Genomic DNA, 25121 nt, shown 5'->3' with positions numbered 1-25121 from the left:
TTTGCTTTCTGGTTTTCTTGCATTACATTATTGGTAGCTGCAGATGTTTCAAGTTGAAAACCTTTGCCCAAGTGGAAGTGAGAGCATTCACTTTTGCATTCAAAACAACTTAAACTTCTGAAATGTAGAACTGGAAAAGCCGAATTGAACATAACCTGATGCACTTTCATTGTGCCGGCGAAACACTTAACATTTCCTGCATGTTTGGCTAGATCTTCCATTGCACTAATGTCTTTGTGTTGAATTTCAAAAATCTTCACACCTGGATAATGCTGTTTCAGTACATTTGTAAGGCACTCAAAATTTTCAACATATTTGCCTTGCGCAACTATGCGGTCAGCAGTTCATTTCAACGTTCCCCCAATACCATCAGGAGCACCTTTACCGTGCCCTGACTCGGTGTAGTTCCAAGTAAAAATTGAAATGTTGGGAAATATATGACTTAGTTTTTTTTTATATGCAGAACATTGTTTTATTCCTATACTGTGTAACAACTCACATCACTCTGTATGTGTATGTTTGTCAAGTTGATGTTTTGTTGGAATGCCCACTCGAAAACAGGCTTAAGATGAGCCCAAACCGAAAATGCATCATGTCTTAATGACTTGCTCAATGAATAAAATGGATTTGCCTTGACACAGGACGAAAGTTTGCCTTCAATTTTCTTGTTTAAGATAAAATACACCAGTGTGAAGGGTAATTTGTTCCCTTCCTCCACCAAAATGAACAGCCTGTATTTCTTCACTGAATTTGCAATTATAGTTCTCACTAAAGTCTATATGAATAAATGCAGAACTTTCATCCAACCGATTTTTTGCTGCATTTAGTCTTGTACTGGTGTGCAATATTTCCTATACGGAGAAGGTATCTAGGAAAGATAGTTTCCAGCTCAGTTACCAATGATCTAACATCAATAATAAACTCTTCTTTTAATGGTTTACTTACCATCTTTTTTTGGCCTTTAACCTCTATCCATTGCACTTTTACCATCCACTTTTTTACTTTGACTTCTTGCTCAGGATCTATGATTTCATAGTAAATAGTCTTGCTCTTGCAAGCATTGCATTTTCTCTGAAGACAAGCTAAATTGTCTTTGCAACAACAAAGCTCTCTTACCAAGTCCGATGGTTTCTTGTGTACATTGGACATCATTCCCTCACAACACTCATCATTCCCTCATAGTGAGGGAATGATGGTGAGGGAATGATGAAATTGTAGTTAACTGTTCCTCAAACACAGCAGGTTGAACTTGTTAAACTTTTCCTTACAGTTTGGGGAAATACCCATTTATTGTTACGTAAAACTATTAAAACTAAATTTTTTACTTTACTTACAGCTGATTAATGATTTGTGAGGGAATGATGTGTAGAAAAAATACTCATGAAATTTCAAAACTTATTGAATTTATAAAAAATTAATAATCACCATTGAGCCTGAAACTATCACAGCTTCACATCAACAACTAAGATAGCTATCTACTGACTCACTAGCAATGGCCTTCATAGGCATCTACTGACCAGAAAATTAGTTAACATCGAGATGTGAGGGAATGATACCCGAACATGGGGACATAATTTAACTTTTTTTATTTTTAAGACGATAGGTAGGAAAAATGAAATGTACACATTTTCTAAAACTTTTAATTGTTTGGATTAACCCTAATAATTATGAAATCTCATTGCTCATAACTTTCAAAAAGAAATTGTGTCACAACATGTTAACTGTGGTTGGGGAACAGTGAGGGAATGATATTTCCAGGCTAAACTATTTTTTTAAATACATTTTTTTTAAATTATCTGACATTTCAAGTTTACTGTCTTTTAAAACAATTTATAGTACATTATTAAAAAAATTGTCACGTTTATTGGACAATATTTTATTTAAGAAATGAGGCTGGGATATGAAATTTCCCCTTTTGCGTGGAATGACCCACATACATGTTGTGTCTTAATTCGATCGCCCAAACTACGGCTGCAGGTTAATCACGACAAAATTATTTGAAAACATACCTCTACACGACCTACTGTCTAAAGTGCTTTCCAAGTCTGATAGAACCTCTTTTTATGGTAAATAATAAAGTATTTAAGATGAAGGACAAAGCGTTTGGATTTTTTTTAATTGAATGATGTACAACCACCACAAATTTTATCCCAAATTATTTCATTGAAAGAATGGGATTTAGTTAGACCTGTCAAAAGTATGTGAGAAATAAAGGCGTAACCTCAAATTATTTCAAATAAATACTTTTGCTACAGTGACGAAATTCGCGGTGATTGTAGAACTTAATTCAATTAATCGTAATCCAGACTTTATGTTCCGTCTGAAATACTTTTTTATTTACAATAAAAATGTTGGTTAGCCCCAACTTCTTCAAAGACGTTGGGAAGTACTTAGTCGTACAGAAGTGTTCCACTTATTTTGTCTTGATGAACCAATCAGTCGAATACAAACTCACCCTTTGTGTGTGTGTGTGTGTGTATACATAAGTTGCTAAGTCTTAAGTGACTAGGGTTTGTCCCCAGGACCGTCGACGGAAACAAATTGCCCGTTAGCAGATAGTTTTGATGTTTTTTCTAAACCCGTAAAATTTAAAAAAAAAAGATAAATATATGTTAACCGTGGCCGTAACTATAATTTGCAAGGTTTCCAAGTCTATTTGTAATAGACTTATAATTTTCGTCTAACCGTCAGGGTAAACTCACGCATAAAAATATCGAAAAATCCAACTTCCCCCCCCCCCCATCACGCTTTTAATTTTATCCCCTTCTTGAAGGTCCTGGTTGGCGCCTTCAATTTTATTGCAACGCAGCGTGACGAAAGTCTACGGGTTTGTTTTCGCACCTCTGACATTGTGAAGGTTCTAGAACAACAAAGGCTCTGCTACTTCGGGCCGGTCCTGAACGCTGCGACGTGCTCCGAATCCTGAATTTTGATTGGCCCACGTCACACGTGACGTCACCGCAGCCTGCGTCTTGTGATTCATCTCCGCTTGTGACGCGCGCCAATCAGATTCCGTACTGGATGTGCGCCGGCGCAGTGACAGTCGTATTTGCCCAGTAATTGAGGTTAATACAACGTTGTGAAACATACGCAGATAAAACATATATATTTCATAAACTCAGTACATATATATTTATTGTAAACGAATACGAGTAGGCTGTTGATAACATTATGAAAAAAATGTTTGGTTTTAATTGTTCTCTACAGCTCGTGATTTACAAGGTGGATGTCATAACAAACGTTTACGGTATTTAATCATCATGATCACGTTTTTATTAATTCGCTTTCTTGTCTGTTCGGTACGAATTTTGCAATATATTGTAAACTAACTTCCCGATGAGCTAGACACTTGAAACTTTAAACATAGCTCATAAATGCACACACAAGACTAAAAAGCAGAAAATAATTATTTGAATAAAATAAAGAATTTAATATGCCACGTTTTTAAAACTGGTTAAAAAGTATAAATTGATTTCTCCTGGCTCCATACAGATTTATAACCCCGAACAGATTGTCCTGAAAATTTATGATCGTGAATTTAAAACACCTGTGAAAATACTTGTGAGATTTCATTGAGAACTCGTACAACAGTTTCATTTCATTTGCAGTGCAATAAAATTTTTAAGCGACTCGGTGCCGCAATTTTATATTTCATACGCCCCACATTTCTTTTTTTTTTATATCTTACTATTATATTTAAACATTCACGAACACAAAGTTTTCATGACGATCTGCATGTGTGTATAAATCTGTATGGGGCCAAGATAAATTATTTTTAACCTTTTTGGTACTTACGTATTAACGCCACCGCAGCAGAAGTTGCACCAATGCGCCAATAGAGAGCAATCTTGTTGTTAGCACGCGCACGCAGTAATCTTTTGGATTCCTTGTTGACCGTTGGAAAGGTTACCAAACAAATAGAATAGAAATAGAAGGATTCCAACATGCTAAAGTTGATCATAAATACAATTTTATTGATCCTGATAACAGGAGTTCATATACAAACAGTTGAGATAATGTGGGGCAATACTAAATGGAGGAACAAGATACTTAAGGGGGGACAGCGAGACATCATTTGGAATCTTATTTGTCAGAGCTCGTATGGCGACAGCACCAGGTGAAAGAAAATAGACTGTTTTGAATCTATGTTAAACTATATATCGACCCATTTTCCACCGAAATACGATCGACTAGGTTCTTTGGTTTTTAAATAGTGTTTTGAATTTTGAAAGTTTTTTGATTTTAAATAAAGTGTTTTATTTTATTATTTGTCGCAAAAATTTTAGGTGTAGACTGTCGGCACTTAAAAACCGCCAAAATCTGTAGCTGAGGTGGCGTTAATACGCAAGTACCGCCTTTTTAGTCAGTTTAAAAAAAAAGTAGTATATTTAAACAATTACTAATATATAATTTATGACTCCTACCAACTGAAAGGCGCTGAGATTTAATGGCGCTTGTCTTGTGTTTGGTTGGCTTGCTGCTTATTTAATTGACCCTCTCTGACTTGTTGGCCGAGCGCTCACTCACGCAGGCACAACGCAACACTGCCAGAGGCAGGTAGCAACGGTTGCCCGCGTGTATGAAGTTCGCGTGCGAGCAACGCAAGAGCGCAAAGCCGCCACACGCAACAAACTGTTGTGTGGGTTCTCAACGACAGCTACTAAGTATTTTCACAGGTAAAAGCTTGACTTCTGAGTTGTAGCCGCGTTCTTGGCGAATAATTCGACGTTTCGGTCGACATAATTGCAGTCGCCATCATCAGGGAGCAGTTACCTACTCGTAGTACCTACTACGTAGTAGGTACCCTGATGATGGCGACTGCAATGTCGACCGAAACGTCGGTGAATTATTCGCCAAAGACGCGGCTACAACCCAGAAGCCAAGCTAATTCAGACAATGGCCGTGAAAGCGTGTGAACATTATAATTTTCACAATCTGTACACGAAGTTATAAATCTGTATGGAGCCAGGAGATATCATTTTATACTTTTTGGTCAGTTTTAAAAACGTGGTATATTAAATTCGTTATTTTATTAAAATAATTATTTTCTGCTTTTTAGTCTTGTCTGTGCATTTCCATCCTTTTCTGATCTATGTTTACCGTTTCAAGTGTCTATCTCATCGGTAAGTTAGTTTACAGTATATTGAAAAATTTGTACCGAACAGACAAAAAAGCGAATTAATAAAAAAAACGTGATAAAATAACGTAAACCTTTTTTATGATATCTGCGTGATAAATTACGAGCTGTAGAGAAAAATGAATCCAAACTTTTTTATAATGTTTACAAAACACGCTAGTCACAATACATCACCGACCCTACCTAGACCGTAAAAATTTAAAACTAGAGAAATAAAACTTCTTCGTCGGGTACTTGTAAATTACAATATCATCTACGAAAGTTCATGGCTGCTGTACTATCGTCGTAATCAAAAGTATGATTAAGACGTTGTGTTCAGGAAATTTTATTCAACCGTAGGTATATATGGTCCCGAAATATGTATATCAATCAAGGGCGGATCCAGAATGAGGCTCAGGGAAGGGCAAAATAATTGTTCTAATAAATTTTAGTTTATTTAGAATTTAAATACCGAACAGTAAGTTTAGTATGGTCTAATTATCTTGCTGCACTATTTAACAGTGGGTTGGAAGCTGAATAATAATTTTGCAGTTCTTATTTAGTCGTGTGCATTAGATTTCTGGTTCAATAAATGTCCTATTATATTGTTACGAACGTAAGCAGGGCTGCGGCGCGCAGGTGCAGCGCTGGCTGGCTGACTGACATCAGGTGGTCGCCGCAACATGAGACGTGCCGCGCGCACCTGGGTCGCTGCTTTCCCTCCCTCCAGCCCTCAGGTCCCCGCGCGGCGCTGTTAGCTTGACATCCGAAACCTGACAGCTGCGGAGTTACGTGAGCCGCCGACGCGTGTTTCGAGAGAATTCTGCCGTCGAGTCGGCGCGGAATGACGCGACAGACCCCAGCCGCGCTCGTGAATTCTAGAAGGGTGCCTGGGCTGATATATAAGCTGAGGATGCCGGCCTCTGGAGGAGTTCAGCTGGGAGCTGGGAGTGTTCCCGCGGCGGAGCTTCCGGGGTGATAGTGCCACGGGTGCGGCAGAGCGGCGAAGTCCTTGGACGAAGGTTCCAGGGCGGGGAGTCAGTGAGTTCAGTGGAGTCGGGAGTTTTACCGCGACGGAGGTCCACGAGGGGTGCTGCGGCGAGAGTTGCGCCAGAGGTGCGGCCCAGCGAGGTGTGCGGTGTGTAAGAAACGAGTGACTGGGGAAGCAACATTTTTAAGTGCAGTTGATTATTTGGCAATTTTATATTATTTGTTAGTGAAGTAAATAGTGGCAATAAATAAAACTGTGTAGTGATAAAATCTTTAATTGGGCTATCCTTTACGAACCCGATCGCAACAATATATAGCACTGCAGTAAAATAATACTTTAGTAATTTTGGAAAACTATTATTAGGACAATCAGAAATTAAACAGGGGCGGGGGTGGGGGGGGGGGGCATGCCACTATGCCCCCTCTTTTTTCCTGTTTCAGCCAATGATCTCAATAGATATTATGTGTACCTGGCCATCTCTCACTCGGTCTTGCAAGATAACTACTCTCGGGACCGCTGAGTATAGTAGAATATAACGATTTTAAATATTAGATTAAAATTATAGACTAATTATCAGTGTCTCATCAAATAGCATGTAAAACCAAATTTCAATGTGTCGGTCAAATAGTTTGATAATAATATTAATTCACAGAGTTCAATTTTCAAGAAACTGAACAATCGATGAATACAGTCAAATTAATATCTCACTGTATCCGATGTACAATTTTTTTTTCACTAAGAAATCTGGAAAACCTCACTTGCTTTCTTTTTGCTATAGTTAGATAAGTAAAAACGTGATGCATGTGATAGATATAATATCTTAGCCTTTTCTACGTGTAACGACTGAAAATTAACACAAATTTTCGGAACAGCTTCAAAAATAGAAGGCGGAATCGCAAGCCGAAGCTCAAGAAGTTGAACTTTAGTCGACGCTTGCGTTGCCCTCTTGCGTGTTTTATGAAACCGGCCTTAATAACTCTCCTTTTGTAGAATTCCCTTGATGTTACTTTAAAACCGCTTCAAAATGCCCGCTTTAGCCATTTTCAACACACTGTATAATCAATCGACACATTAAAATAAATGACGCGCAGGTAACTTTTCTTGCATTCTATTCTGAATTTTCATCAGTCAAGTAACTGATAATTTCCAAAATAATAATAATAATAATAATAAAATTGTTGTCAACTGATAAATCAGTGGAATTCAGTTAATCAGTGGGTATCACTCGTAATACGATAGACATCAGTGATGCTCGAATCACTTAGGAATGCGTCCTTTACATTGTGGCTGCTTTTGCTCAGTTGTGTAGGATGTGTGCGTCCCTATGCAATCGGATACAGTCCAGCTTTACTTTACTGCCATGTTCCAATCGTAGCCTCTCTACGCCCTCTGCTGTGACCACCTTGACTAAAGGCCGGTCCACACGCAACGTTTTTTTCAGTTTTGACTGCGCAGGCAAAACTGTGCAAACAAAAGGTTGCAGTTTAGCCGTTTGCAGCCAAGTTTTATCCTATCAGTTGCGAGAATTCCTTACTTTGGCCAAATCTTTCCGGTATACCGACCTTAAAGAATTATTATTATTTTTTTGTGATTTTATCTCTGTTAGCCACGATGTCGACCTCTTTGTATTTTTGCACAAGTGCTTCATACGCTTGACTTTTTTTGTCCCTATCGCTAGATTCATTTGATTTAACCCGCCACAAACACGGAAAGGCTTGTACAGACCAATGAACTCTGTTAGAAATTCACGTGAACATTGTCGCAAATCTGTCATCGTTGAACAGATTACACTGTTCCGGCACAAATACCGAGGGAGAACTGAGACCCGTGTACGGAGGACACGCTACAAGTCTGTGCAGGTCGACTAAACTGCGCGGACATAAATGCTCTTGGCCACAGTTTGCCTTCTCCGTGTTCCGTCTCCGCGCAGTTCAAAAAACTGCGCAGTTTTCCTGTCTGCACGCTACGTCTTGTCTACAACGATGTGACCTGCGCAGGTAAATCGTTGCTGAAAACGTTGCGTGTAGACCGGCCTTAAGAGATGTCAAGCTTCATTCATCGCTTTTGTACGTGTAGCGTGTTTATTTAATTGACCAGCTTCACACAAAACTCTCTCTCCTTCTGCTGTAGCTAGTCTGTTCCCTGTAACTTGTCTCAAATTCGACAGTTCTCCAAACCAACGACCGTGTACGTATATTTCTGCCATTTTTTTATGTCATTTGCGATGTTTTGCAAGTGTCGTTTGGAAAGTGGTTATCTCTGGTTCCTACATTTTGGTTTGTCACACTGTGCGTTTCTGCAGTTTCTGCTAGAACTTCCGTAGCGTTTTTTTTTGTCTGAATAGAGTGCACAATGCAGGTCTCAAGAATGCACTAAATAACGTTGTTCAAAATCAAATAATTGATGTGGAAGAAGTCACCGAGTAGAAACGGGCAACCACAACGTGACACCAGCCTTGTAGTGCGGTCAGATTTGAGACACATTACGTGACGCGGACTAAATCCCCCTCCATCGGACCGAAGCCTTCAGCAATTACTTGCTCTTCCTGGTCCCATTGTCAAGGTCTAGGCTGCCCGTCTTTGAATGGGCAGTGGCGTGTTGAGTGGTAGCGTAACCCGCCTCTCAAAGCGATACTCGGTTCGATACAAACCGTGTTCGATATAAAACTGTTTTGGTTTTTGTTTTGTCTGTTTTGGTTTTTGTTTTGTCTGTTTTTGTTTTTGTTTTGTCTGTTTTGGTTTTTGTTTTGTCTGTTTTGGTTTTTGTTTTGTGTGTTTTGGTTTTTGTTTTGTCTGTTTTAGTTGGATTTCCTTATAACTGTTTAGTTCATTCTCGAAAAATACAATATTCGTTGCCGCACTCAATACACCAGCCCAAAAAAAAATCTTTCTCGGTGGTGGCCACAGAAGAACTTAATGGTGATAAATTTAATAACCAACTCATTAAAAAGATACGATTAATAGTAGCAGTAGTAGTAGTTACCAACACCCATCTATCTATCTTTAGAATTTTTTTTTCAAAAAATTGTAGCTATTCTTCCTGAAAATTAGATAAAAGTTTTAAATAAAAATCAATAAATCAAAATTGGGTTGTATCATTGAACAGATGAGATTCATCTAATATTTAAGTAGTGTTATCTGCTCTCTGGTAGCATATATGTACGTGCATTTTTATTTTATTCGTTTTTTTTTTAATTTTATATATTGTGAAATGAATATAAAAAAGCATTTAAATTGTTTAAGGTTTTTTGTATAGGTTTAAGTTTTGTTTTAGTAATTTCTGTAGGTAATATTTCATCTCTTTTTCATTATATTGTCGCGGGTTGAAATTTTGCAGGGTTGTTGAAATCAAATTTAGGGACTTTACTGACGGGACTCTGGGCTGGCTGCTCTGTTCACTCGTCAGCGCAAGTGGCGTGACCATGTAATTGGGGCACGGGGCCGGCGCGGCGCGCTGCGGGCTTGCAGAATTTTGTTTGTTTGTTTGGCCGCGCGCTGGCGCAGCCACGGGCCGCAGTTACTGGGGCGCGCTGTCGTAACAAGCCGCGCGGTGTGGCCTGCACATTGGGGTAGAGGGGGGGTAGTCTTCCCAGATGTTCTAGTTAGTTGTTTAGTAAATTTGACTTCAATAACGAGCTTTTGTTATGGTAGGCGCGGCAGGGCGCGCGAATTTAAGCGCAAGTGAGTGGTGACTCGGGGCTCACTCAGGCGGAGGCTATGCGTCTCACCTGTGGCCACGAGTTGTTAGTTCGTTCGTGATGTAGGAATTCAGGCTCACTCAGGCGGAGGCTATGCGTCTCACCTGTGGTCACGAGTTGTTAGTTCGTTCGTGATGTAGGAATTCAGGCTCACTCAGGCGGAGGCTATGCGTCTCACCTGTGGTCACGAGTTGTTAGTTCGTTCGTGATGTAGGAATTCAGGCTCACTCAGGCGGAGGCTATGCGTCTCACCTGTGGCCACGAGTTGTTTAGTTAGTTCGTTCGTGATGTAGTTTAAGTTAGGTCATAATGTAGTCGTCAAGCTTTCGGGCGGAGGCTATGGCCCTCGTCAGGGGTCACGCGTCATAGTTTTTAAAATGTAATGTTCGTTCGGGATTTCAAGGGCAGGAGAGGCCCCTACGTTATTTTTTTAAAGTAATCGATCAAGAAAGGCTTTTCGGAAAATGTGAGTATGGACTTATCTTTGTTTTAATTTTAAGTATTAATTATGATTTGAGGTATTCGGAAGGACTAGGGAAGTGTTTAGTGAAGTTCTCTCATTCTCTCTCTTGTAAGGTCGTTCAATCGTTAAGGAAGTAAAGAGATTATTGTTTTAAATTGTAATCCCGCTATTTAAATGTTCTTTAAAATGATGTTGAGTATTTGACTTTAAGAATAAAATAATTTTAATTAAGTATTATGTTATTTTGCAAAATCTCCTTAGTTCAGCTCTCACCAGACATCCTGTACGGGATGACGAACCTATGATCCTAGGTACAGTAAAGTATTTTATGAAGTTAAGACTAGTTGATGCCAAGCGAGTTGTTTCTATGTAAAGAGCTACGATTCTCTCCCCCCTCTGAAAGTGGATCGTGACAGAAATGGCGGTGGCACCGGCTAGGTGCACGTGACAGAAATGGTAGAGTTCGCCGGATAGGTTCTATTTCTGGAGAGAGAGAGAGGTAGATTTTTATGTTTATTATTAAGTTAGTTTCAGCTTCTGATAGCAGGTTATTAAGAGTTTACTTGAGGAGAGGATTACGGAATTTTAGTCTATAGTGGAGGAAGTCTTTGAGATTTTTTTTTTGACGTAACAGATGTTTATTTGAGGATACTTGTAAGGATAAAGTTTATAGTGATAAGTTGTTTTAAGTCGTTGAATTTATTGTAGATTTATATCGGGGATTATTACGTGAGGAGAATACGTTATAAGTTAAATGCTTATTAGAGATAATGCAAGTGGTTTAATTTAATTGAAATTAATTTTAAGATTGTAGGTTAAGAGAGTTAAAATTTAAAATAAAGTTTTTTTCGTAAATAGGAATTACTTTCAAGTGAAGTTTGTTTTGTTTTCGTGCGCGTAGGAGACGAGACGTACGAATTAAATCAGTCGAGGGAAGGATAAACGTTAGAAAGGAATTAAAAAGAAAACGAGAGTTTATGTAAAAGAGAGTTATAGAATTTATAGTGATGTTTTGTTTTAATTAGAAAAATGTTGAGAGTTGTTTCAGAACGACACGTCAGTGGACGTGGCAGAATGAACACGTGACGGGGAGGTGCTGAGACCTAGCGGAGAACGGAGGAACCGCAAGCGAGGGTTGGCGCACCTGATGGAATTCGGTGACGTCACGGGCTCATACGGAGACGTGGACGGCCGTGACCTTGTTTTGATCAGCTGTACGGTAACTTAGCGATAAGAAAATAGACTATTGGTTAAATAAATTTAAATTTAAGTGTGTTTTAGAAGAAGAGGAACTTTCAGTATGTAAGTAATTTATTTTAAGAAGTGTATGATGTATAGGCTAGAAGTGTTTCGTTGTAAGTTGTTTATGTTTTTGTTAGTTAAATTCTACCTCGGTTTTAAAAATATTTTTTTGGGATTTGTAAACATTATTAAGGAGGTACACTATAAAATCGATAAGCATTGAGAAAACTGGGAAGGCTAGATTTTGTGTGTAGAGGGAATTTACTCCAAAAGAACAGAGAGACAAAATTAATGTTTTCATTAGGGCGAGGGACCCTAAGGTGAGGCGTTGTGTCCCTGGGAAGAAAGGGAATTGTAGCGCAGACCATAGGAGATGGGCTGACTACGGAATTAAGGGTCAGGAGAATCCTGAGAGTTGTGAGTAGTTTGGGGCAGGAGTTCCCCATGGTAGTACCGAAGTGGCTATCCTGTATGGGATAGGGTACCATTTCAATGAAGTTTGTTGGTGGGGTTAGAGCCCCCTGTGTAGTGGGCCTATAGCAGATAGGCACTACAGTGAAATTTTTGGTTATTTTGTGAGGTAAATTCCCTGGAGGTTAAGTAAGATTGGATTCAGTTAGGAAGGAGGGAAATGAGAAACATTGCTGTAGAGAGTTAGTGTACTTGCCTAATGTGAAATTGAATTTTACTAAATTAATTTAGGAGAAAGTTTTTTTCGGTAAATAAATAATAATGGAAGATAGCTAGATAATTAATTAATTTTTTTTGAGTAAGGTGTTTTAAGTAATGAAATAAAATAAGGTGAAGTAATTTGAATAATTGGGGAGGAGTTTCTTTAAGAGTTTAGATAATTGTTTTTGAATTTATTGAGATATTCAGCCAGTGAAGTTTGAGTGTGAGAGATACAGTGAGATTTTAAGGAAATCGGTTGTTTATTAATTAGGACAAATGAGATTTTATGATTAAGAGTCAGTAAGCATAGTTAAAATTTACGACATGATATTTGTTGACAGTTTACAGTTATTAAGGAGAAAACAGAGTAATCTATTTATTTTTATTTTAATGGTTTGAAGATAAGATTATGAATTTTTTTTGGAAGTTTCTTTGGCATGTTGGAATAATTTTTTTTGATTTTTAGAATTTACAGAGAAAATTTAATTGATTTACATTAGTTTGGAAGTATGGAGGTTTAGTGTTCGATTAGCCCTAACTTGATGGTCGGATCCCAAAAGAATGCCGTAAAACCGATAGCCAATTGAGAGGAATGCGGTAGGCGCTTGTGTAGAGAGGGGTTGTGGGAAAACTCCTTGGGACTGATGGCAGATCAGGGGCCCTAAATAGTGTGTGATGCTGTAAAACCAGTGCAGAGAAAGCCTGGTATGCTTAAATTTTTGGGCACAGGTTATGTAAACCTGGGGTTCCATGGGATTTAGTCATGTTAGCTGCTGTGAGACATTAAGATTTCCAGGCTCCATAGTAAATTCAATGTAAATTTTTGTTTTCTTAAAATAATAAATTTGTTTTTAATTTATTTGAGATATTTGATTTGGAACAGTGAATACAGACCCCGAGGAATAAGAGTTGTCATGCTGTGAGAGGAGAAGGTGGTAGGCCTAAAAGGGTACAGGCACCACAGAGGTTATGTGCATTGCATAATTTAAATATAAGGAAACTTGAGAATTTGAAATTTTGTTGTTGGGTTGTACACCCATAAGAAGAGTATAGGCAGAATTTTTATTGTTATGAGATGTCTAATTTAATTGAAAAGAAGAAAGTTTAAAGATGCAAGGTAACATTATTATTGTAATAATTGAAAGAGATTAAGAGGTAGAGAGAAATAGGCAGTTTTTGTTTGTAAGTACTAAAGTTTACATATAGAAATTTAGTAACTAAGAATGAATAATAAGTTAAGTCTAGTGTAAAAGTTTTTTTTAAGTTTGTTAAGTTAAGAGTCACAAGTAAATTTTTTTTAGAGAGAATGTCTTTGATAGGAAGTATTAGAAACTTATGGGAATTTTAGGGTAACATAAATAATGTAGGTAATGAATAATAAATATATGGTAGGTCTTAAGTTAAGATTAACATTTGAAGCAGAATTTAATTAAGAAGAAGGAAAATAAATAGGCCTAATGAAAAGAACAAAAAAGGATTTTATGGTAAAGCATTTTTTTTAAGTAATAAACAATGAATAATAATGTTGTTTCAGGGTAATGTGTACTAATAATACAATTTTTTTTTTAGGACCAAAGAACAGGAATTATGTAATTTAAATTAACATGTATTTTTGAAACTGTTACAGATTCCTTAAGATGAGCTGAGCAGCAGTCCAGTTTACAAGATGACAAGAGTTCGAGAGACAAGATACAAGATCACTGAAACAAGAGCCAAGACTGAAGATTCAAGAGAAGAGAAAGCTGGCAGCCATGGACTTACAAGTGGAGATTAATAAGGTCATGTAAAGTTTTATTTTTTTTTATGGAAGACAGTAACTGGAGTTTTTTTTTGTTATAAACATTATTTACAGAACTTTTTAGGTTATAGTAATGTAATGGAACTAGTGAGTTGTGGTAGCTGTCAAAAAGAACTAATACCTTAAGTTTAATTTTTAAAGTTAATTTTCTTAATTTACAGAGGGATTAGTAGTTTTTTTTTTAAAACCTTATTTAGGTTGGAATTTAAATACAATAGCTTATTATAAATGTGTACGAACAGTTCAAGTTCACAGTACTGATAGGTAGGTCAGATGATCTTATTGATTTTGATGATTTGTTGTTTTGAGTTGATTTTTAAGTGTTGTGAATTAGACAATGAAATAGTTCTGAAAACTTAAATTATTTCAAGCTAAGAAATAGTAAAGTTAATTGTAACTCAAAGGACACCAGAATTTAATTTTTTTTTGAATTAGTAATGTTTGAAAATTTTATACTTTACAAGAAAGGTTATAAACAAACAGATCGGATGGAACAAGGATGCAGTAAATCACAATTTCATTTAGAATTATTGATTAGCTTTTGAGGTTATGAAGTAAAAGTAATTATAGTTTAAAAGTTTGAATAAAAAAAAATGTTTTTTTTTTATTTGTTTCAAATAGAAAGTTTAAAAGTTAATTAGTCATGATCTAGGTGGGTGATGGGGTGGGAATTGGCCACTCTTTTTCCCTATAACCTCCCTAACATGGCCTTCTATTACAACTAACAGAAATAAAGAAGAAGAAAAATGAAGAATTATTAGTTAGAATGTTTCTTTCATGAAGATACCTGATGAACTTTTACTGTTTGGAAGAATAGAAGCAAGGTTAGTCAGATATTTTTACTCAGAAGAAGAAGAAGATAAAGCAGTTTTATGACTCGACAAGCCAGAGATTGGTGTTTCCCCTCTGCGCTTCTATTGACTACGTTGTTTACTCTCATGGGATAGCTGGTTCGGCACCATGGAGAGAGATTGGTGGGCATTGTGGTTGCCCCCAGAAGAAAAGAAGAGTAGAAGAGGTTATGGGTGGGTCATGTGAACTGACCTTCAACCCAGTTACTTCGTGGGGACTATTTGCTGTATAGAGAAGATCAAGACTCAAGAGTTAGGGAAAATCATTGGAGGTCATGTTTCCCTTCCTTAAGTTTTTCCTATCAAATTATTTGCCTGATTAGATTATGCTAAGGGTGGGATACTTTATGTTAGCAGTTGAATTAATTAATTTTATTTTTTTGTGTGTTTGCATCCTTGCCCATCGATTGCAGTTTAGTAGTTAGTTTTGTATTTGTCAGGCGTGATGGTAATGCCTGTTGATGATGTTTCAGAATTGTAATCTGTTCGTGATGAGGATGGCACAACTCCGAAGCAGATGTGGGGAGAAGTTGTGAGCTGCCCTGGAAGCCAGTCCAGTAGCTGTTGGAGTTGAGTGGTGTTTGCTGATGGCCAGCCCAGGGAGCTACTCTTCTCGACAACACTGACTTCGAGGAGTTGCACCAACCTTCACGAGATAAGAGTTTAATTAATTGAAACACTGTAAGGACACTTAATTTTTTTTGAAGAACGAAAGAAGTATGGTAATAAACGGAAACCGAAAAAAAAAAAATAATAATAATTATCAAGAATTTGCACATTGTTTAACGAATACTGAGAAACTAAGAACATTAATTTAATTTGTAAAGAGAGCTTCACTAACAGAACAATTTTTTTTAGAATTGAGAACTCGAGCCTCTGAAGGTTCCTGTGAGAACAAACCAGATAAAAGTTTTACATTTAATTTTATGAATACTTGTTGTTTTAAAATAAATCTTATGCAGAATTTAGATGTATGTTCAGACAGCAAGGAACTAAGAAAATTATTATTTTTGTGAAATGAGGAATTTATAGTTATGGTTTAATGGAAAAAGACAATTTGTAATTTTGAGGTAGCTCGATGGGGCTCGAGCTCTGTGAGGGGAGGGTTATGTCGCGGGTTGAAATTTTGCAGGGTTGTTGAAATCAAATTTAGGGACTTTACTGACGGGACTCTGGGCTGGCTGCTCTGTTCACTCGTCAGCGCAAGTGGCGTGACCATGTAATTGGGGCACGGGGCCGGCGCGGCGCGCTGCGGGCTTGCAGAATTTTGTTTGTTTGTTTGGCCGCGCGCTGGCGCAGCCACGGGCCGCAGTTACTGGGGCGCGCTGTCGTAACAAGCCGCGCGGTGTGGCCTGCACATTGGGGTAGAGGGGGGGTAGTCTTCCCAGATGTTCTAGTTAGTTGTTTAGTAAATTTGACTTCAATAACGAGCTTTTGTTATGGTAGGCGCGGCAGGGCGCGCGAATTTAAGCGCAAGTGAGTGGTGACTCGGGGCTCACTCAGGCGGAGGCTATGCGTCTCACCTGTGGCCACGAGTTGTTAGTTCGTTCGTGATGTAGGAATTCAGGCTCACTCAGGCGGAGGCTATGCGTCTCACCTGTGGTCACGAGTTGTTAGTTCGTTCGTGATGTAGGAATTCAGGCTCACTCAGGCGGAGGCTATGCGTCTCACCTGTGGTCACGAGTTGTTAGTTCGTTCGTGATGTAGGAATTCAGGCTCACTCAGGCGGAGGCTATGCGTCTCACCTGTGGCCACGAGTTGTTTAGTTAGTTCGTTCGTGATGTAGTTTAAGTTAGGTCATAATGTAGTCGTCAAGCTTTCGGGCGGAGGCTATGGCCCTCGTCAGGGGTCACGCGTCATAGTTTTTAAAATGTAATGTTCGTTCGGGATTTCAAGGGCAGGAGAGGCCCCTACGTTATTTTTTTAAAGTAATCGATCAAGAAAGGCTTTTCGGAAAATGTGAGTATGGACTTATCTTTGTTTTAATTTTAAGTATTAATTATGATTTGAGGTATTCGGAAGGACTAGGGAAGTGTTTAGTGAAGTTCTCTCATTCTCTCTCTTGTAAGGTCGTTCAATCGTTAAGGAAGTAAAGAGATTATTGTTTTAAATTGTAATCCCGCTATTTAAATGTTCTTTAAAATGATGTTGAGTATTTGACTTTAAGAATAAAATAATTTTAATTAAGTATTATGTTATTTTGCAAAATCTCCTTAGTTCAGCTCTCACCAGACATCCTGTACGGGATGACGAACCTATGATCCTAGGTACAGTAAAGTATTTTATGAAGTTAAGACTAGTTGATGCCAAGCGAGTTGTTTCTATGTAAAGAGCTACGATTCTCTCCCCCCTCTGAAAGTGGATCGTGACAATATGGATAGTAGTATAGTTAAAATACCGCACGTAACATAAGAGTAGAAGCAGCACATTGCATTTATGAGTGTTAAACTTAGCCTGATTGTGTAAATAAGTAAATAAATAAATCAATAATTATTCGTACTACGTAGATGCGTTCGTGGAATAGTTCTCAGAGGTCGGTTTGTCGGTTTCAAGTGTATTCGGACCAGCGTCGAATACTTTGTGACCCATGTGAACTTTGAAATTTTCCTTCCTGGGTGGTTAGGCTGAGGGAACCTACGATTCAAAAATCCTAGTTTTTTAAGCTGAAAAAATGCATGGGTTAAAAGCGCAACATAAAGGTATCAAGTGTCGCATCAAAGATACATACGCCATCGAAACGGGGTGGGGAGAACATGGGGGGGGGGGGGGAGATACTGATTTGAAAATTGCAGCTAGTAGCTATCTTCGCAACGTCACTTGACTGAATCTCGGGGTCGCTGACATTGAGGCTAGCTGTTCGCAAGCGCGGCTGGGACACGCGCATGGCCTGGCCTGTGTTTCTACAAGACATCCGTCCAGGAACCGACCGACAGTGAGGGGAAGCCTTCTTTTCACAGACGAGAGAGCCAAACGCCCGATTGTGCATCTTCTGTTTTTTTTTTTTTTTGTTCATTGTAAATAAATAATGGCGGTGTTGATAAAAGGAAAGACCATAAACCAGGCAACGGTATTTATTTGTACGCCGCCATATTTTTCGTTTGCCGTGTGTCCGTGAATGTTTATTTTCGACAACTCATGATAACTAATGGTCAATTAGGTTAGGTTAGCTACATTATAAATACTTTAAAACATTGTGGACTGTTGATTTGGTTAGGATAACTACATTAAAGATACTGTGAAATCATTTAAACGGTTTCCTAGCGCTGGATAGCTACATATTAAAAAGTTATTTGCTAAGCAACCATAAAATGATTTTACAGTATTTTTAATGTAGCTATACTTAACTAACCAACCATCCACAATGTTTTAAAGTATTTATAATGTAGCTAACCTATCCTAATCGACCGCAAAATTTAATGCCACACCGGTTTATACAATGAGATAGAACGGCGTATGACGTATGAGTAAGCTACATCCCAAATAAATACACCTGTTGTGGTACGGAAAAAAAAGGGAGCATGAACTTCGGGGAATTTCGGGTGTGGCTCTCTCGTCTGTGAAATGATGGTTTCCCGACAGTGAGAGCGCGGGTGCAGTGATGCCAACTCCTATAGAGTATTCCCCCCAAGACCAACTTCAAATTCCTCAAGATGACAATTAAAACCCCCTGAAGTTTTCATTGTACACCCTGTTTAAGAGGTAATTTCAAAAATAAAATAAACACACACTCAAGTATAGTATAAAATAGCTGTAGCATTTATGTGGGTGCATTTTACACATTTACACGCATTAATTTATGAACTAATAATATTAATCATAGTTTCAATGAAATAAAACGTCTTACTTTGCAATCCAATAAAACTCGCAACAAACTAACGGACACAACCTCAACCAGACAACTGACGACGTGAAAACGGAATTCTCTTGACCAGAAAGTTGTTGGTCGTAGTGCGAAAATCAGCCGCCAGCGCCACTTGAGCTGCTGTTCTTTTTTCACTTTTTTTCAAGATATACAATTACATTTCACGCACTCAAAAATTTTTCTTAAATAATGTACCCGCTAAAAAGAATACCACAAATGAATCCCCCTAAATAAATGTACCCCCTTAAAAATCCCTTTACATCTTGGTTCCCCCTTAATTTGGGGGTAAATCCCCCAAGTTGGCATCACTGCGCGGGTGTTGGTGGGCGGACGCCCTCTGCCCCCACTAGCTCTCTAGGGGCTGTGGTCACGTGGCGGAACCGTGGAGTGAAGCAGCACACACGTCACCACACTGAAAAACCACCAGCCACTATCACTCATCCAACACACATACATACATATATATATATATAATATATATAATATATATCTACATACACACACATACACACACATACACACACAGCAGACAGCAAGGCAACGCAGCCACATCCCGCCACAGTATTTAAAAAACACTTGCACAGAACACGAGTAAACTCAAACCAAGAGGTAATGGGCGGCATTAAACGGCCTGGGACTCTTGGCGAGCCCCCCTGGATCGATGCCACAGACAGGCACGCGCAGACACAGACAGACAGGCACGCACAAAGACAGACAGGCACGCACAAAGACAGACGGGCACGCACAGACACAGACAGACGGGCACACACAGACACAGACGGGCACGCACAGACACAGACGGGCACGCACAGACACAGACGGGCACGCACACACAGACGGGCACGCACACACAGACGGGCACGCACACACAGACGGGCACGCACACACAGACGGGCACGCACACACACAGACAGGCACGCACACACACAGACAGGCACGCACACACACAGACAGGCACGCACACACACAGACAGGCACGCACAGACACAGACAGACAGGCACGCACAGACACAGACAGACAGGCACGCACAGACACAGACAGACAGGCACGCACAGACACAGACAGACAGGCACGCACAGACACAGACAGACAGGCACGCACAGACACAGACAGGCAGGCACGCACAGACACAGACAGAGGCAGGCACGCACAGACACAGACAGAGGCAGGCACGCACAGACACAGACAGAGGCAGGCACGCACAGACACAGACAGAGGCAGGCACGCACAGACACAGACAGAGGCAGGCACGCACAGACACAGACAGAGGCAGGCACGCACAGACACAGACAGAGGCAGGCACGCACAGACACAGACAGAGACAGGCACGCACAGACACAGACAGAGGCAGGCACGCACAGACACAGACAGAGACAGGCACGCACAGACACAGACAGAGACAGGCACGCACAGACACAGACAGAGACAGGCACGCACAGACACAGACAGAGACAGGCACGCACAGACGCAGACACAGACATACAGGCACGCACAGACGCAGACACAGACATACAGGCACGCACAGACGCAGACACAGACATACAGGCACGCACAGACGCAGACACAGACATACAGGCACGCACAGACACAGACACAGACATACAGGCACGCACAGACACAGACACAGACATACAGGCACGCACAGACACAGACACAGACATACAGGCACGCACAGACACAGACACAGACATACAGGCACGCACAGACACAGGCACGCACAGACACAGACAGACAGGCACGCACAGACACAGACAGGCACGCACAGACACAGACAGACAGGCACGCACAGACACAGACAGACAGGCACGCACAGACACAGACACAGACAGACACACAGGCACGCACAGACACAGACAGACACACAGGCACGCACAGACACAGGCACAGACATACAGGCACGCACAGACACAGACACAGACATACAGGCACGCACAGACACAGACAGACATACAGGCACGCACAGACACAGACACAGACAGACAGACAGGCACGCACAGACACAGACACAGACAGACAGACAGGCACGCACAGACACAGACAGACAGGCACGCACAGACACAGACAGACAGGCACGCACAGACACAGACAGACAGGCACGCACAGACACAGACAGACAGGCACGCACAGACACAGACAGAGGCAGGCACGCACAGACACAGACAGAGGCAGGCACGCACAGACACAGACAGAGGCAGGCACGCACAGACAGACAGAGGCAGGCACGCACAGACACAGACAGAGGCAGGCACGCACAGACACAGACAGAGGCAGGCACGCACAGACACAGACAGAGGCAGGCACGCACAGACACAGACAGAGGCAGGCACGCACAGACACAGACAGAGGCAGGCACGCACAGACACAGACAGAGGCAGGCACGCACAGACACAGACAGAGGCAGGCACGCACAGACACAGACAGAGGCAGGCACGCACAGACACAGACAGAGGCAGGCACGCACAGACACAGACAGAGGCAGGCACGCACAGACACAGACAGAGGCAGGCACGCACAGACACAGACACACACAGACACAGACACGCACACAGACACAGACACGCACAGACACAGACACGCACAGACACAGACACGCACAGACACAGACACGCACAGACACAGACACGCACAGACACAGACACGCACAGACACAGACACGCACAGACACAGACACGCACACAGACGGGCACGCACGGACGCGCACACAGACGGGCACGCACGGACGCGCACACAGACGGGCACGCACGGACGCGCACACAGACGGGCACGCACGGACGCGCACACAGACGGGCACGCACGGACGCGCACACAGACGGGCACGCACGGACGCGCACACAGACGGGCACGCACGGACGCACAGACACAGACGGGCACGGGCACGCACGGACGCACAGACACAGGCGGGCACGGGCACGGGCACGCACGGACGCACAGAGGCGGGCACGGGCACGGGCACGACTGAACACTCCGACTGGCGTCCTCGGGCATATATATAGGCCCCGGCGCCATTCCAGAACTCACGAGCGGCCGGGGCCAGTCGTGTCATCGCGAGCCGTCCCGACGGCAGAAATCTCTCGAAAACACGTGTCGGTGGCTCGCGTAACTCCGCAGCTGGCAGGTTTCGGATGTCAAACTAACAGTGCCGCGCGGGGGGAGAGGAGGGCTGGAGGGAGATAAAGCGGCGGCCCAGGTGCGCACGGCACATCTCATGTTACGGCGTGCACCTGCGCATGACGCGGCCTTGCTAACGTTCGTAACAATATTATTTTATTTCTTAAGTGTAAAGAATTATGAGTTCAATTTACCAACTGTGACAACACGATCTTGCCAATGTACTGATCCCTCTGATGAGTTGAAGTAGGATTTGAATGTGTCCGTGATTGTGAAAACAGTCCCAGAAAATTTTCCACTGACCCGTAGGAAGATCTTGCATCCCCTAATGTAGGCTCATATTGGAGTTCAGCTACTAGGTTCATGCAATCATCACACTAAACGTTGTTTAGTATTTTCGAAGCTAAAACACACGTCATATGTTCAGGCCAAATTTGGAATTTTTCTTTGGTTACTGCGAAAAGTTTTTGTTCGAATTCCAAAGGCATCCTCGCTTGTGTTTTGTGCCCGGCCAAGTCGGTAGTTAAATGTTCTTTTTTCAATGTCGTCTGCTAACTCGTCACTATGTGTGTTTGTAAGCAAAATTCTTCGTCTGCAACGATAACGTGAGGTAAGACTACCTCTGTTCCTGGATTTTTTTCTGGAGGTATGTTTAGTTAGTTTGCAGTTTCTTACCAAACGAACAGTTAGAAAATACTTACTTTTCCTGCCTGAAGCTCCAACATCCACTAGCACAAACTTATTGTGAGCGTCAACCACAACAAGGAAAACAATTGAGAATGTTTTTATCGTGTAGAACAGAGCTCCACTATTGGGTTTCTTTGCCATCCATCGTTCCTATACAGTTGGGAAAATTCCATCTTGTTCTGAATTCTTCAATTTTTTCCCCACATGTTTTCTGTCTGGTTCAGGCATGAGAACGGGTTGCATAGACTACCACATTAGTAGTATAGGATAGCCGGTTCTAAACCTGGCTTCTGGCTGTGGAGCTGGGAGCCGAGCCACCATCTTGGATTGTGACGTCACGGCGGCCATCTTGGACTCAAAAATTCCTCAAAATTCCTCAAAATTGATTCAAAATGACTCAAAATTTCCCGTTTTAAGAAAAAATTTCCCGTTTTCGAGGGAAAAATTCCCGATCCGAGGGAAAATTTCCCATTTTATTCCTCAAAAATCCCAGCAGCTGAAAATTCCTAAAACTGGCTTAAGCATCCTTAACTCAAGCCAGCGTTAAGCCATTTATAGGATTATGACGTCACCGTTGCAATTTTCGTTACGCCCGCCATCTTGAAAATCCGCAATTTTTATGTTAGAAAATCGGGAAAAATTTTAAAAATCATTAAAAAAATTATTTGATCAAATTAAATAAAAATCTTAAAAACCACTGTTGCAGTTATCGTTAAATCGCCATCTTGGATTATATAAATGTTGCATATTTCGTTACACCCACCATCTTGGTTGAGTACCATGTCATTCTTACACTTTACATTTCGACCACCATATTGGATCCTATTAGAGTTGCAATTATCGTTATGGACGCCATCTTGAAATTTAGACGACATCTTGTAATTTAGACGCCATCTTGGAAATCCGTAATTTTTATGTTAGAAAATCGGGAAAAATTCCAAAATTCATCAAAAAAAATTAACTTTTTAGAATTCTGATTGATTATATCGATTCCCGTCCTTGGTTCGAAACCGATGAGGGCAAAAAAAAATATCACATCAGATCCTTCCTCCACAGAAGCCACCTACAGACTGACCTACCACCACCAATAACAGGGTATTTACCATCAGCTGGTATGACGTCATGTCCGCCATCTTGTCTTTGTCCGCTGGAGGCCGCCATCTTGTTTTTGTCTGCTAGTGTGTGCTGACGACATGTTAGTATAATGTTCTGTTCACCATAACTTTGATCTCTTATATTGACATTGAACTTTGTCATTGACCTTGAACTTTGACCTTAACCTTGAACTTTGACCTTGACCTTGAACTTTGACCTTAACCTTGAACTTTGACCTTGACCTTGAAATTTGACCTTGAAATTTGACCTTGACCTTGAAATTTGACCTTGACCTTGATATTTGACCTTGACCTTGAAATTAGATTTTGACCTTGAAATTTGACCTTGTTATTGTCGACCATCATGGATCCGTCATTTTATGTTTAGTACATGCTAGCGGTCATTGCCATCATCATGTTTTCATCTGCTGGTGGACACCATCTTGTGTGTACTTGTATTATAGAGTACATTTCCATCATGATAGTTTTATTCTAACCTGTTACAGTGCAGTAATCAATTATTATTACCGAGGTGCCCGCCATCTTGAAATTTGACCGCCATCTTGAAATCATGTAATTATTTAGCTAGAAATGCGGGAAAAATTCCAATAGTCTCCGAAAAAATCAATTATTAATTTACAAATTGAATCGATGGATCCCTGTCCACGGTTCGATTCTTGACCAGAGACAGTTGTAACTAATTATTAAATAAATGTTAGGTTCTGTTTTCCATTACCTTTCGCGGAGTTTATTAATCATTCACTCTACGAAAATCAACTCAAGTCAATATACCGGACCAACGAATTAAATCAGTACCAATTAGCCTATTATGAAAGTCTAATTTTTCAATAATCTGAATAACATATAAGCCGTTCATGTACAAAGCCACACATATAGATCAATTGTCTTCAGTCCATGAGACCGAGTCATGTCATTATCAGATGTATAGGCTAGTAATTTCAGGACCACATGACCTTCGTAATCCATCGTGACATTTTTATACATTCTAAAGGACCAAGTAACCTTGTAAAATATTTTAGTAACACCAAGAGGTGATAAACTAGTATATATTCAATCACTTCATTTTGTACTACGCGCAATCAACAAAAAAGGAAGCACCAACAACGAAAAGACAGCACCACCAACGAAAAGACAGCTCATTTGGAAGCACCGACAACGAAAAGGCAGCACCGCCAACGTAAATACAGCACATTTGGAAGCACCGACAACGAAAAGACAGCAGCGACAACGAAAAGACAGCAGCGACAACGAAAAGACAGGACATGTGGAAGCACCGACAACGAAAAGGCACCACATTTGGAAGCACCAACATCTAAAGACAGCACCGCCATCGAAAAGGCAGCACATTTTGGAAGCACCGACAACGAAAAGGCAGCACCGTCATCGTAAAGGCACGGACCGCAAGACCGGGTCATGTCAATATCAGACATATAGACCATGAACTCAGTACACACAGGAAAAAGGAATGTACACGCAGGAAAACGGAACGTACACGCTGGAAAACGGAACGTACACGCT

At 40.7% G+C, this 25121-nt stretch overlaps 1 protein-coding gene and 1 long non-coding RNA gene across 5 annotated transcripts in view; both read left to right on the top strand.

Moving 5' to 3' along the window:
* Positions 1 to 25121, top strand: part of LOC134540706 (la-related protein 4-like) — a 234115-nt gene that overhangs the window by 4301 nt on the left and 204693 nt on the right. The gene's annotated exons all lie outside the window — the stretch shown is intronic.
* On the top strand, positions 8308 to 14726 carry LOC134540709 (uncharacterized). Its single transcript, XR_010076493.1, has 2 exons — positions 8308 to 11569; positions 13809 to 14726. It is a non-coding gene; the product is annotated as an uncharacterized LOC134540709 (long non-coding RNA).

The sequence above is a fragment of the Bacillus rossius genome, chromosome 17 (assembly GCF_032445375.1).
Source record: "Bacillus rossius redtenbacheri isolate Brsri chromosome 17, Brsri_v3, whole genome shotgun sequence".
In the NCBI taxonomy this organism is placed as follows: domain Eukaryota; kingdom Metazoa; phylum Arthropoda; class Insecta; order Phasmatodea; family Bacillidae; genus Bacillus; species Bacillus rossius.
Note: the sequence above shows the minus strand (reverse complement) of the source record. Positions and strands in the feature narration are given on the sequence as shown.